This window comes from Microtus oregoni, unplaced genomic scaffold (genome assembly GCF_018167655.1).
Source record: "Microtus oregoni isolate MIOR12 unplaced genomic scaffold, Mior012 000011F_ref0000422, whole genome shotgun sequence".
Lineage (NCBI taxonomy): Eukaryota > Metazoa > Chordata > Mammalia > Rodentia > Cricetidae > Microtus > Microtus oregoni.
This window is the reverse complement of record NW_024543070.1, coordinates 15,796,768-15,810,009: the sequence shown is the minus strand read 5'-3', so window position 1 is coordinate 15,810,009 and position 13,242 is coordinate 15,796,768.

Below are 13,242 nucleotides of genomic sequence, written 5' to 3'. Positions count from 1 at the left end.
TGACTTCTTGTCCCTCCTGCCCAAGCCTCGTGGCATCGTCTACCACCACGCTCAGCTGTGTAGTCTTGTTTAAAGATGATAGCCTCTGAAATCCCCCTCCATCAGATTATACCAGTCAGACATTTTTATGACCTCTTGTGTCTTAATTCCTGAATGAAAACAATCTGGATATGGAAATGCAGCAGAGAGCTATTAAAATTGTCATGCAGAGCAGTAAAATAAGATAAAGGGTAGAGGTTTTAATAAATTACTTTGGAAGAAGATAGGAAGGAAACACAACTTGCTGAAGGTTTAGAATAAATTGGCTTGGATCAACACCACGCTCTGTCTGTAATTGCCATTTGAAGTAGGCATGCTTATGCTTAGAGCATTGTGTAATTGTCACTCCTTTTTCTGGAAAGCACTAGAATGTTTGGTAATAAACGGCATTGATAAATTTCCTTATGAAGAAATAGTAAACACAGGATTGGAGAGATGGCTCAGCAGTTAAGAGCACCAGCTGCTATTCCAGAGCACCTGGGTTCAAACCCCAGCACCCACATGGCAGCTCCTAACTGTAACTCCTGTTCCACGGATTCTGACACCCTCACACAGACATATCTGATGACATAAATAAAACCAGTGTACATAAAAATAAATTTTTAAAAGAAGAAATAGTGGCCGGGCAGTGGTGACACACACCTTTAATCCCAGCACTCAGGAGACAGAGGCAGGCGGATCTCTGTGAGTTCAAGACCAGCCTGGTCTACAAGAGCTAGTTCCAGGACAGGCACCAAAGCTACAGAGAAACCCTGTCTTGGAAAAAAAAAAAAAAGTAATAGTGAACACAGAGCTGGTAAGATATAGCTTAATAATTTGTCTCCTCTGCTGGTGTCCAATTGGTCTGTTTTCAGCTACTTGGAAGATAATTGCTTTCCAGTAAAGATGACTTGGGGAATAATGAAGACGTAACATGATGCAAAATGTGAAATGTGTTTCCATAGACGATTAGGGTGTGTTGTGGTGGTTGTTAGTTTTAGTTTGTCTATTTTGGAGGCTATCTCTGCATCTACTGCACTTGGTAAAATGAGTTGGCCAGGATCGTTTACCAGACCAGGATTGAAGGGTCAGTTTGAGTGTGTACCCGTGTACTGTTGGACAGTAGTTCTCGCTAAAGTCACCCACGTGACCTCCTTAGCTGCAGGAGGGCTCTGGGTAGTCAGAGGTTGCTAGGGGAAAACCCCTCTGAAAAAAACCCACCAGGAATTTCCAAAGGGAAAAGGAAATTTAGCTTGAAGGGAAAAGATTATGAACCTGATATTTTACCATCCTCATTCTTTGTTGAAGGTTGGTTTACTTATTTGTAGATGTGTGTGTGTCCCTATGAGCGAATGTGCCAGTGTGGAGGTGCCCGTGGAAGCCAGAAGAGCTGGGGTGCTGGTGATTGTGAACTGCTGGGATTTGAACTCAGGTCCTCTTTGTTGAGCAGCAAACACTCTCCAGCCCTGCTTTTGTTTTGAGACAAAGTTGCATTTTCCCTGCTTAGGCTACTCTGTCTGTAGCCTAAAGTGGCCTCAATCTCAACAGCATCTTCCTGCCTTGAGCCCGCAGGATTACAGGCATTTGCCAGCACAGCCGCCTCACCCATTCCTGCAAGAGGCTGTTCTATACCACCCACAGCCTCCTGGCTGTGACAGAGCTGCTGTCCCTGCTGGTAAGATTTTAAGCACTCCATCTACTGCATAATGTTCTCATTTAGTTTCATATTTTGAAGCAGGATCTCACCTTGTAACCCAGGTTATGTACATCAGGCTGGCCTTGAGCTCATAGTTTTGCCTGTCTCAATAAAATCTTGGGACAATTATCACATGTACTCACTCATAAGTGGTTTTTAAACATAAAGTAAAGAAAACCAGCCCACAAATCACAATCCCAGAGAACCTAGACAACAATAAGGACCTAAGAGAGACCATACATAGATCTAATCTACATGGGAAGTAGAAAAAGACAAGATCTGAGTAAATTGGGAGCATGGGAACCTCTGGAGAGGGTTGAAGGGGAGGGGAGAGGTAGGGAGGGGCACAGAGAAAAATATAGAGAAATATAGAGCTAAATAAAAAAGAAAAAATAATAAAAACAAATAAATTCTTGTACCCCCACACTCGGCCTTATTGCAGTGTTTTAATCCCCTCGTGCACACTTGTCAAAGTTGGCCACTTGAAGGGTAAGTGTATTATTACTTAGAGGTTCCAGTTTAATTTGATCCCAATCCTTACTTAAAAGGACTGTTTTGTTTTCTTCATTTTCCAAAAAGCATTGTCTTCTAATTTGGAGGTTTAATCCTAAATTCATCAGTTGGCAAAGCAGTGGAGATGGGGTGTAGAGTCCATGTGAAGGATGCACAGGGACCTGGGCATATCCCCAGCACAGTCTCTGCAGGGAGCCAGACAGGATAGCCATTACAAGATGGCGCCGACATCCTGTCTTTTTGGAAATAAACAACTCCATATTTGGCTATGCCTTTGGGAGCCGCGTGTCCCCTGCTTCCCGCATGCGCAGTGGTTTAGAGTCCTTGGGCCTATCCTGACGCAGCCTAGTGTCAGCTGATGGTGGCAGCCAATCACAGGGTGACCCATGTGCCTACTCCCTATATAAGCAGCTGCTTTAGTGCTCTCGGGCGCCTCTCGCTTCCTGCTCTCCCTCAACCAAGGTCACTCCATTAAAGCGTGATCTGAGAAGAATCCTCGTGTGGTGGTTGTTCTTTCTCGCTGGTCGAGAAGTTCGCCGCAAGTCCCCACTTCCCCCTCCAGCAGCAGAAAGTCAGATGAGGCTGGAGAGATGGCTCAGTGGGTTTAGCATTTGCTGTGCAAGCTTGAGGGCCTGAGTTCAGGTCCTCAGGACCCAGGTTAAGTGAGTGTCTGCCCCTGTATTCTGTAGGAAGATGGGTGGATACAGGAGCATCCTTCGATGCTCTATGAGCCAATTAGCTTGTCATTCTCAATGGGAAAATACAAGAGACCCTGACTTGAAATAAAGTACAAACTGAGGTCCTCTGACCTCCAGATAATCATGTTTCCTATAGCATACATGTGCCAGCACACACGTACACACACACATTTTTAAAACAGAAACTAGTAATTTCAGTGTAAATCTTTCCCAGGTTTTTTTCTTTTCTTTTTTGGTTTTTCAAGACAGGGCTTCTCTGTGTTGCTAGTTGCTAGTGTTGTGTTGCTGTTGGAGCCAGTCCTGGAACTAGCTCTTGTAGACCAGACCAGGCTGGTCTTGAACTCACAGAGATCCGCCTGCCTCTGTCTCTAGAGTGTTGGGATTAAAGACGTATGCCACCACCACCCGTCATTAAGGTTTGTTTTTGTTTATTGGCTTTTGAGGTAGCCTCACCACTTTATTCTGACCGGCCCAAAACTTGCCTCAATCTCAAGAGATCCGCCTGCCTTTGCTTCCCAAGTACTGGAATTAAAGGCAGGTACTAGCACACCTCGCTTTTTACTGTTTTTAATTATGTGCACGTGTGTTGCTCTGTGGGTGTGTGTGCGCGAGTGAGTATAGGTGCCCATGGAGGTGCAGTCACAGGCAGTTGTGAGCTGCCTGACATGGGTGCTAAGAACCCAGCTCTGGTAAGAACAGCATGTCCTGTTAACCAGATCTCTTAGCCTGAGTGCAGAGTACTGTGAAGAGGAAGGGGAGCCATGCATCTGTGCAGATGCTCAGAGGTTGAAGGTTGGCATGGGAGTTGTGAGACATCCCCACCACCCAGCTTGCTTTGTGTATCGTTCATCCTTCTCCAAAAGCAATTAATTAAAATCACTTATGGGTTGGGGTGCAGCTCAGCGGTAGAGCATGTGCTTAGTATTTACCAAGCCTGGCGACCGCCACTCAACATCGCGAGCATAACCCTGTCATTTATGTGGGAAATGAAAAGATATTCCCATCTGTTCGTGATCATGCGCTGATAGATTCCCAAACTGAGGAGAGTGGCTTCCTTGAAATTTGAGAAGACATGTCCTGGAGGCTCAGGAAGAAGGCAGTGTTCCTTGTTTTTTCTTCAGTTGTCTGGTGTATTAGTTAATTTTATCACTGGGAAGAAGGATTTCCTTTGGTTAGGGGCTTAAGAAGGGAGACAGTCTGAGCAACATGGAGGGGAAGGCATGGTGGGAGCTGCTGTATCCATGGCACTGAGCAGGAAGCAGAGAACAGGGAGCCAGTGCCCCCCTGCTTTCCGCCTTTGCCTTGTGTGTGCAGTCCCAGGCTGTCCAGGGTGCCTGCCACTCTCCTTCAGAATAAGTCTTCCCACACAGGAACCTGATCTGGAAACAGCCTTCTAGGCCAAGTCCAAAGGTGTGCCCCTGGGAGATTCTAAATCTGCTGGTGGCAGTGAAGATCTGAAGAACGATACCGCCTGGGGGGGGGGGGGGGGGGAGATGATAGAACAAAATCTAAATGCAATCTTTTTTTAAAAAAAGAAAAATTCCCCGGGCGGTGGTGGCACTTTAATCCCAGCACTTGGGAGGCTGAGCTTGAGGCCAGCCTGGTCTACAAGAGTTAGTTCCAGGACAGGTACCAAAGCCACACAGAGAAACCCTGTCTCGAAAAACTAAACTGGTTAGGAAGTACTGTGTGCTGGACAGTGGTGGCACACGCCTTAATCTCAGTGCTTGGGGGGCCGTGGCAGGTGGTCCTGTGAGTTCAAGGCCATCCTGGAGCTGGGACTGTAAAACAGAAACCCTGCCTGGGGTGGGGGCTGGCAGGGAAGGAAGTGCTGCTTTGCCTTGCACACTTAGGCCTTGCACAATTCAAGCCAGACAGGGCCCCAGAGATGAGAGGGGCAGTTAACATGAACTCGCCTCCCTAACCAAGACACTCTCCAACTGATACGGGCTTGTTTTCTCCAGTGGAGTCTCACAGGGTATATTAACCACCCTTATGCCTGATGCCCAGCATTAGATGGTCGACACAGAATAAACTCACTGGCATTTTTTTAGACCATATGTCCTATACTGCTTCTTAATTTTTTTTTACTAGTCTTTTGCTTGTATATTATGGTTTCCGGTTTTTGTTTTTTTTGTGGGTTTGGTTTGGGGTGTTTATGTGTGTTTGCCTCTGTGTATATTTCCATGTGTGTATGTGTTTCATGCTTTTTGTTTATTCTGGGTTTTTATTTGTTTGTTTGCCTGTTGGTCTTATAAAGAAAGAGAAAGAAGGGTATAGAGTTTGGGGAGAAGGTTCTGGAAGGACTTGGGGGAGGGGAAACTGTTCAGAATATATTGTATAAAAAGTTTTTTCCCAAAATAAATCACAGTATCATGTGCACAGAAGAGAGAGAAAGAAGAAACAAAGAAAGAGAAAGAAAGAAAAAGAAAGAAATTAAGAGAAAGAAGGAAAGAGAGAGAGAGAGAGAGGTGCTGCTTTGGTGGATCTCTGTGAGTTAGAGACCAGCCAGAGCTACAAACACAGCGAGACCCTGTCTCAGCCTGGCCTGAATGGAGCCTTGCAGCTTGTGGCTTGCAGCTTGTAGTTGTGTTTGCCTTTGTATCCCTACTAAGAACCCCTTCCTCTATGTGCGACAGACTCCCAGAGCCAAGTAGAGAGCACTCATTTCTGCAGCCAGCCCATCACCCTGGCAGTGCATCCGCACTCGTCACTGGCCTCCTTGGAGGAAGCATCTAACCTTATTTGCACAAGTACACACAGGAGGATACAAAATAGATGTAATGAATAAAAACAAAATCATGGTAGATCCTCCTATGTTTAGAAGGGTAAGGACTCAGAAGCCTCTGCAAGACCTCAGCATTCCGGAGATGTGGAAGGACGCATGTTGGTGACAGTATGTCCAACAGATGCCCTGCCTGCTGCCTCAGCCTGTGCTTTCTTTGACGGCACCTTCCGTGAGTGTTGTTCTAGGTGGGGGGAGGGGGGGGAGTAGAGTGGGAGGTGGCGAATGAATGGAGCTCCCGGCAAACTCTTTGGGTCAGCTTATTCCCACTGCTTCTGTGTGAGAAGTGTATGTTTGAGCATGGGTGCATAGGTGGAGGCCAGAGGACTTGAGGGAGTTGGCTCTATCTCTGTCTTGGGATCCAGGGACTAAATTCGGGTCACTGTGTTTACCTGCTGAACCATTCTCGCCTTTATCCAGAATTCTTACATCAGGAAACAAAATCGCTGTCTAGATCCTAAGCTGTTTTCAAATGTTTGTTGACTCTGGAAGGATTTTACTGATGGGCCATTCTGATGTTCTCATTGACTACTTCCACTAAGGGAGAGTAGATGGGAGATCCTGGCAAGGAGGGTAACCTAGGAAAGCCAGATGCAGGCGGTGATAAAGGGAAGGACTGGGAGTGGGAAGTGGGTTGGGGGGCAGGTGAACACCTTTCTTTGTCCCACCGTGGTCGTCCTGACCCACTGTGTATCCTGCCAGCCGATCGCACGAGCTCCCTGACCTCTGTAAAAGGAAGTCAGCGTAAGTTAAAGACTAAGGATTTTTAAAAAGTTCTTTTCTTGGATCGTTTTCCTTTACACATGCGGCTGTCTCAAGAAGTGACTGGATCCCTACTCAAAGGTTCTCCTTCGCTGCCCCTGCAGTACTTTTGTGAGAATGTGATGAATTAAATTCACCAGACTGCAGTTTAAAGTTAAATAAACAAAACAAAACAAAAAACCCCAAAAGTCTAATGTGTTTTATGGTGGCATTTTTACACAAGTGACTGACTCTTTGCTAGAAGCACATTGGCTGTTTTTACAGGCAGTCTGATCTTTGAGATGGAGACACAGAAGCTCTCGGGACAGACGTTGCACTTGGATAGACGACCGAGCGCAGATGACCGAGCTTGGGCCTGGGCGCTAATCTCAGTCACGTCCTCACTGGCTGCTTGTCCTCAAGTCATGCCCGACCCATCCCCAAAACAGTATATTAAAACTTGTCGGTAAAAACACCAAGTTTAAGAGCAGGCTGTGGACATTTTTACTACCTTTTATGTATCAGCGAGTGTACTTTATTAGAAGGAAAGGTAAATAAATGTTTGCAAAAAATACGTAGTGTGAGCACTGGTAGCCATTACCTCTTAACTGGATGGCGGGGCATTTACACACTTAGTTTATTAGCGACCTTCCCATAAAAGTTTTAGGATCCAGGGCCAGACAGAGGTCATAAGTTTATCCAAGTCTGCACTCCGGAGCACTTCTTGGGTGACATCAGACAGCTGAAAAGAAGCCAAGAAATGTTGCCTACATTTCAAATCCCAAGTCCCTGAAGCCTCCTCTCCATGTATGGTCTTTTATCCCCTCAGAAACAATACAGATGAGAGCTGGGAAATCCCTTGGGTTAGCAGTGACCAAGTTCTGTATTGTTTTGTTTTTTTTTTCTAAAAGATGTATTTGTGTGTGTGTGTGTGTGTGTGTGTGTGTGTGTACAAGTGTGTGCTTGCCATGTGAGTACAGGTACCCATGGAGGCCAGAACATCCCCGGAAGCTTGAGTTATAGATAATTGTGAGCTGCTGGAAACTCACCAGCTCTTGTAGGAGAGCAGCAAACACTTTTTTTGAAGACATTTTTTTAATGCGTCCGAGTGTTTTATCTCATGTATGTAAGTGTGCTGAGTTCACGCAGTACCTATCTAGGCCAGGAGAGGGCGTCAGAGCCCCTGGAATTGGAGTTCCTAGTTGTGAGTCACTACATCGGTGCTAGGAATGGAACCTGGGTTCTCTGCAAGAACAGTAAGTGCTCGTAACCCACGAACCCACGTTCCACTTTTTAAAAAGTTGCAGCCCAGGTGGTGGTGGCACACACCTTTTTAATGCCAGCACTAGGGAGGCAGAGGCAGGCAGATCGATGAGTTTGAGGCCAGCCTGGTCTTCAGAGTGAGTTCTAGGACAGCCAAAGGTACACACAGAGAAACTTTGTCTCAAAAAACCAAAACCAACCAAATAAAAACCAGTTTCTGTATGTTATGCATAGATGTAATTCGGCTTTGTTGTTGCTGCTTTGAGACAAGATCTTGCTATGTGCCTCTGACTGGCCTTGCTTGTTTGTAGACCAGGTTTGTAGATCAGGCTGGCCTCAAACTCACAGAGATCCTCCTGTCTCTGTCTCAGCATCACCTCAAACTGGCAGCGATTCTTTTTTTTTTTTAAATTCATTTCCTTATTTTTTAAATTCATATTGTTTTGTTTATACAGTGATTAGGAACTATTTTGTGAACTAAAACCATTTGCTTGCTTAAAACAGCATCTCACACTGTGTATCCCAAGCCTTTTCAACTTACTCTGTTGCCTAAGTCATGGCTCAAACTGAGTAATCTTCCTGTTTCAGCCTCCCTGGTGCTGGAATTACAAGCATAAGCCACCAGGCCTTGCTGTACACGGTTTCTTGTAGCACGGTTTGGGTCTCTATTTGATAAGTACTAACTCTGTGCTAGTGTGAGTTTGAGACACTGGAAATCAGCCCCAGGGCCTTGCTTGTCACCAGACAGGTATTCTCAGGAGCTGTACCTCCAACCCAGTAAACATCAGTGTTTACAATGAACACAAAGTTCCTCTGCCTTACTTGATGCAATGGTCAGTCCCAGCTGTTGGTAAGATCAGATGGGAAATGGTCTCTGGAGATGCCTGGGTGGGGGAGTACATTGATGAGGCTAATGAGATGGAAGATTCCTCCACTGTGGGCAGCCCCATTCCCTAGGGCACCGTCCTGGACTGTATAAAGGGGAGGAGGCGAGCTGAACAGAGGCGTTTCCCCATGCTCTTCTTGCTGTGACTGATGCGTCGACCTTCCCAGCTATGGTGGACTGTACCTTGGACTGTGAGCCCAAATAAACCCTTAGGTGGCTTTACTCAGGATTCTTTTTATAAAGTTTATTTATTTAGTATACATGTGTGCCTGCAGGCCAGAAGAGGGCACCAGATCTCATTATGGATGGTTGTAAGCCATCATGTGGTGTCTGGGAATTGAACTCAGGACCTCTGGAAGAGCAGTCAGTGCTATCTCTCCAGTCCCCTCAGGATTCTTTATGGCAGCAACAGAAAAGTAACAAAGACTTTGCTGCTGGAAGTGTTTCCTCCTCCCAAGCTGTGACCATCATCTGCTCATTTATTTTTTTGTCTAGAAGTTCTTCATAAAAGCCAAATGCTTCAGAAGAGGGACAGGTGGCTGTTCACTGGAAAGGCTACCCCAGAGGGGACCTAGAAGGATGCAGAGGGAAACAGCTGGGACTGTGAGCCTAGGGCTTCGAACTAGCTGCAGAAGGAAGTTGTTGGCCTAGGGCTCTACCTCGCCACCCCTGCCGGCTCAATTGCTCATCCTGCCTACGCTTTGGTGTTCCTGTCTGTGTGTTCCTGTCTTTGGTGTTCCTGTCTGTGTGTTAATATGTTTCCTCTTGGGCTGTTTTTATTTAGTTATTTTTCTTTTGAGACAGGGTCTCATGCAGCCCAGGCTGGCTTCACACTCACTATATAGCAGAGGATAACCTTGAAATTTTGATTTTCCTGTCTCCACTTTCGCTCTCAGATTACAGGTACATAATACCACACTGGGTTTGTGAGGTCCTGGGCATTGAACCTAGGATGGTTGTGTGCTGAACCAGCTGAGCTCCATCCTCAACCCAGGGCTGTTTTCGTTCTAAATAAAGATAGTTTATGTAGCAACTGGAGAAATGGCTCAGCAATCAAGAGCATTTGCTGGTCTTGAAGAGGACCACAGTTCAGTTTCAGGCACCCTTGTCATATGGCTCACATCCCGTGACTCCAGCTCCAGGGGTTCCAGCATCTTCTCTGGCCTCCATGGGCTTCTGTACATACATGCATATATTCATACACAGACACATATTTGGGGGAAGAAAACTTAAAAATAAGAAGACAAAGTAATAGCCAGGCAGTGGCAGCACATGCCTTTGATCCCAGCACTCGGGAGGTAGAGGCCAGCCTGCTGTGTGGAGCTAGCTCCAGAACAGCCAAGGCTACACAGAGAAACCACTGGGGGGGGGGGGGGGGGCAGGGAGATACACAACAAAAACAAAAAAGATAAAGCAGGTTAAGGTGCCCTGTCCACAGTGTTGCTCTTGGCAGGGCTACAGTCAGCTCCAGTATCCAATCCAGAGACAGGACACTGGAAGTCGGAACCTGTCCACAATTTCATGCCCCCACCCTCTCCCTCTCCTCATCCCTGCAGTCCCGAAGGTTGTCATTAAGCTGTCCCTGATTAATCAAGCCATTCCTTCCTCCCACGTTCCTGCAGCCCGATGAGAGCACACGGCACACTGCTTCCCTAGGAACCACGTACAGCATTTATGTCGGAACTAATGTGCACATTCACTTGATCCTTGATGATTACTAGAAAGGGGATTATTTTGCATTCTTCACCACCAAGCAAGCAAAGCCTCACTCCCCCAGCAAATAATTTTCAACACTTAATCCCATCAAAACACTATGAATTTGATAGGCACTCATACCCCTTAAGCCATTTGTATTTTTACCATAACAAGACTGGTCATAGATGATCTTGGTTAGGTTTCGGTCCTCAACCTTACAGTGTACAAGAGACCCAGTTTCTCTGTTGATGAGAAATTCACACCAAATGACTTCATGTGAAGCTTTAAACCCTTGGTAAATATGTGAAGACTGTCACAGATGCTTGCCATGGTAACAGGTGGCTTTTATTATTTACTATGTTCTCAGCTCACTGTTTCGTTCTTCCTGGGCCTTCTTTCCTTTAAACATCTCAGTGTTCAAACCCAGGACCCGGAGCAAGTGCTCCACCACTGAACTGTACTCCTAGCCTTGTCTGGGTCACTCCTATGGTGCTATTCTTTTCTTTTTTTGGTATTTTTGAGACAGGGTTTCACTGTAGTTTTAGAGCTTGTTATGGAACTAGCTCTTGTAGACCAGGCTGGCCTCAAACTCACAGAAACCCACCTGCCTCTGACTCGGGAGGCAGTGGGATTAAGGCATGTACCACTACAGCCTGGCTATGTTTTTCTTTTTTTAATTTTTAAATTTTTTTGTCGTCATTGTATGGTTGAATGTATATGAGGTGTGTGTGTGTGTGTGATGTGTATTTGTGTGTGTGTATGAGGTATGTGTGTATGTGTCTGTGTGTCGTGTATTTGTGGGTGTGGATGTGATATGTATCTGTGTGTGTATGTATCGCTATGTGTGTGTATGTGTGTGTGTGTGTGTGTGTGTGTGTGTGTGTGTATGATAGATGTACAGGGTGTTGCATGCCATAGCCCATGTATGGCGATCAGACAGCAAACCTGTAGAGCTGCTTCTCCCCTTCCACCTTTATATGGGTTCCAGGCTTTGAACTCCACATTCTCAGGCTTGCATCTTCAGTCGCAAATGCCCTTTGCAGAGCCGTCCAGCATCCTGATCTAGGTGTTTGTTTTGAGAGAGTGTTTCTCACTAACCTGGAGCTCACCAGGTAGGCTGACCTGGATCCCAGCATCGTCACTCTGACTGTCGTTCCTAGCGTGTGCCATCATTTACTTGGGCTTTGTGGAGAAACCCTGTCTCAAAAAACAAAAACAAAACAAAAACAACAACAACAAAAAAATACATTACTTGGGCTTTGTGGTGTAAACTCAGAGCTCCTGCCTGCAAGCAAGCACTTTATTAATGTCTCAAAATGCCACTCATGCTACTGTATCCAGGAAGAATCTTTCTGTGAAAAACAGTCTTCAGACCTCTGAGAACACTACAGTCTTCACATCAGAGAAGATCGAAGCTGCCAAAATATCTCAGATATACCGAGATTTTTTTTTTTTTTTTTTTTTTTTTTGGTTTTTCAAGACAGGGTTTCTCTGTGGCTTTGGAGCCTGTCCTGGAACTAGCTCTGTAGACCAGGCTGGTCTCGAACTCACAGAGATCCGCCTACCTCTGCCTCCCGAGTGCTGGGATTAAAGGCGTGCGCCACCATCGCCCGGCATATACCGAGATATTTACAGGGACAAATTCATTTGCATTCAGAGCGCTCAGGGCAGTTATCAGTCTTCAAGTTGAACTTTTCTCCCCCTTCAAGATAGGGTCTCTGTGTGTAGCTCTGGCTGTCCTGGAACTCAGTCTGTAGATCAGGCTGACCTCGAACACCTGAGATACCTTTGTCTCCCACGTGCTGGGATTAAAGGTGTATGCCACCACTTGTTGGGACCATTTGGAGTCCTGGCCTCCAGCTGCTCTTCCCTGCTAGAGATCTTTACTTTCCTTCTGATTTGAGTTACTGAAAGCTGTGTCAAAGTTGTTTACCAGCTCTGCTTCACGAGCAAGTGTTGCCTTGGCCTTGAGGATCAGAGGATAAGGTTTTCACCTGTTGGCCCACCTGACTGTTGGGTATATAAGCCTCTCTGGCGCTCCTGAACAAAGGGGCTTCTTACCAGTGACTAGAGGTCCGTGTCTCTGTCTCTCTGTCTGTGTGCCTTTGTGTGTTTCAATCTCCAGCCCCTTGCCCGAAGCTCGGGAACTATATGGTAGCCCATAGATCGCAGACAGGCGTTGTGCGCTGCAACCACTCCTGGCTTGAACATTTTTTTTGAAGTCAATATTTAAGTGGAGATCTAGAGCAGAAACGAAAGGCACCAATCCACACCTCTTGCTCTGTTTCACACCTTCCCGCAGTTTCACCAATGGCCCAGGCCTGGCCCTGGTAAGACAGCAGCTGTGGCTCTAACCAGCAGGGTCCCAGGAAGCCCAGAATGCCCAGGTGGCAGACTCAAACTCTAGCCCACAGTGGTACTGAAGAAAGATTCACACGAGGACACATCGCTTACAGAGCTGTAAGAACTCAATGGTCATAGGGGAAAACATACACACAAACACACACAAACACACACACACACCCTGTCTGAGATACTCTGTTTCTGAAGGAGTGTTTCTTTTCTTTTCTTTTTTTTTTTTTAAGATTTATTTATTATGTACACAGTGTTCAGTCTCCATGTATGCCTGCAGGCCAGAAGAGGGCACCAGATCTCATTACAGATGGTTGTGAGCCACCATGTGGTTGCTGGGAATTGAACTCAGGACCTCCTGAAGAGCAGCCACTGCCCTTAACCTCTGAGCCATCTCTCCAGCCCCCTGAAGGAGTGTTTCTAGGCTCAATCTTGACTTCCTATTGGGAATACAGGAAGGAAGGAAGTGCAGGTAAACTCACTAGGTCCTGAAGGACACCTCCCTACACACACACACACACACACACACACACCTCCCTCCTGTGAGCTGAGAGAAGCCTCTCTTTCCAGGGTGATATAGGAAGGCCATGGTTTG